This window comes from Citrus clementina, unplaced genomic scaffold (genome assembly GCF_000493195.1).
Source record: "Citrus clementina cultivar Clemenules unplaced genomic scaffold, Citrus_clementina_v1.0 scaffold_8, whole genome shotgun sequence".
NCBI classification, from domain to species: Eukaryota; Viridiplantae; Streptophyta; class Magnoliopsida; order Sapindales; family Rutaceae; genus Citrus; species Citrus x clementina.
In genome coordinates, this window is record NW_006262022.1 from 12,862,814 (window position 1) to 12,865,031 (window position 2,218).

The following is a 2,218-nucleotide window of genomic DNA, read 5'->3' on the forward strand; positions in this document are numbered from 1 at the left end:
AAAATTAATTCTACACAATTAAAATCCACCTCCTCGTGGGATCGACACTCGACACCATTAATCTATACTATAATAGATTCGTGCGCTTGCGAGTACATTAAAATTTGCACAACAAGTTTTTGGCACCGTTGCCGGGGAGGTAAGTAATTTTAATTCATAAAATTAATTTTTGTGAATAATTTCTTTTATTTGTTTTCTTGTATTTTTTTATTATTAAAAAAAAGAAAAAGAAAAAAAAAGTGAATCTACATTTAAAGGTTAGTATTTCTTTTCTTTTTCTCTTCTTTAAAATTCTGTAATTTAATTTTCAATTTATTTTTCTTTGTAATTTTTTTTGTTTATCTTTTTAATTTATTTTTAGTTAATTTATTTCACGTATTTGTTTTTGTGTATTTTTATAGAAAGGTTTTAATAGCGCAATAAGGGAAATCTCGGAGTTTACCCAGAGAGAGGACGAGCAATTTTTCGAAACATGGGAGCGATTTAATGGGCTACTCTTGAAGTGTCCACATCATGGGTACGAGAAATGGCACCAATGCCAATACTTTTTGAAGGGATTACTACCAAATGTGCAAGAATGGCTAATGGCAACAAGTGGAGGAGAGCTAATGTCAAAAAGTGCATCAGAGATTTGGGAATTCTTCCAGCGACAAGCGGATAATTCCCAACAACGGAGTCGATCAATCAGGAATACTAGAAGAATTAAGGGAGTAAATGAGGTTCAAATTGGCGAGTCAACTTCGGGATTCAAAGAAGTCAAGGAGATGGTTGAAGGTCTTGCTCGACAAATAGCATCGTTATCGACTGCTAAATCAACAGAACCACATGACCCTGACTCATACTCCGATCAAGCCAATGCCATAGGTGTAATGAGAAAACCATCGAATTACAACCCATACTCCAACACATATAACCCTGGATGGAGAAACCACCCTAATTTTTCATAGTCTCAAGGATTCCAACAGAATGGACCAGCAGCTCCAGCTCCACCAATGCAACAAATTTCTCAAATTCCTCAAGCCTCTCAGCCCCCATTTAGACCATACAATCAGAACCAGAACTACTCTCAACCCAGACCATGGGAGGATTCATTCCAGAATCTCAAGAATCTTACTCACTCTACGATTGAGCAACAGAACCGCACCATTGATGGACTACAAAATGAGTTAAGAGCAGGCTTCAACTCACAAGCTCAATCAGTTTCAAGCCTCGAGAAGATGGTGGGACAACTTGCTTCTTCAGTTCAGACCTTGGCAATGACTGTTGAGAAAGGCAAATTTCCAAGTCAACCAGTGTCTAATCCTAAAGGAGTACATGAAGCAAGTACTAGTTCACCACAGCAGCATGGAGAGGTCAAAGCAGTCATGACCTTGCGAAAAGGAAAAGAAGTCGACAACAAAGTGGAGATGCCGGTGACAAAAGAAAATCAAATTGTACCTGTGAATGTTGAGGAATCATCACCGGAGGAGAAAGAAGAAACCAACCCACGAGAATACGTTCCGAAAGCTCCATTTCCTCAGAGGTTAGCTAAAGGCAAAAAGGGAAAATCCACAGGTGAGATTCTTAAAATCTTCAAACAGGTAAGTGTTAACATCCCTTTGCTTGATGCTATTAAACAAGTTCCATCTTATGCCAAGTTTCTTAAAGACCTTTGTACTAAAAAGAGAAATATGCATGTTCAAAAGAAGACATTTTTAACAGAAAACGTTAGTTTTATACTCCAACATAAAATTCCTTTAAAATGCAAAGACCCAGGCTCCCCCACTATCTCATGTAGCATAGGGAACCACACAATTGAGAATGCTTTGTTGGATTTAGGAGCTAGTGTAAATCTTTTGCCGTACTCTGTATTCGTGAAACTTGGACTGGGAGAATTACACCCAACTTTAGTGGTGTTACAGCTTGCAGATCGGTCTACGAAAATACCTCGTGGCATTGTGTAGGACGTGCTTATCCAGGTAGACAAGTTTTATTTTCCTGTTGATTTCATTGTAATTGACACTCAACCAATACAGGATTCAAGGAAGCACATCCCCATTATTCTAGGCCGACCTTTCTTGGCAACTGCGGATGCTCACATTCAATGTAGGACTGGAAATATGCAGTTGTCCTTCGGCAACATGACTATGGAGCTGAACATCTTCAACATTGCCAAACAACCTCACAGTGTAGATGATGGAATTGTTGATGTGGATTTAATTGAAGCATTAGTTGATGA

At 38.4% G+C, this 2,218-nt stretch overlaps 1 non-coding gene across 1 annotated transcript; it reads right to left on the reverse strand.

The window, feature by feature from the left end:
- Positions 1-412: 412 nt before the first annotated feature.
- Positions 413-520, reverse strand: LOC112096520. The gene has a single exon (XR_002904423.1). It is a non-coding gene; the product is annotated as a small nucleolar RNA R71 (small nucleolar RNA).
- Positions 521-2,218: the final 1,698 nt, after the last annotated feature.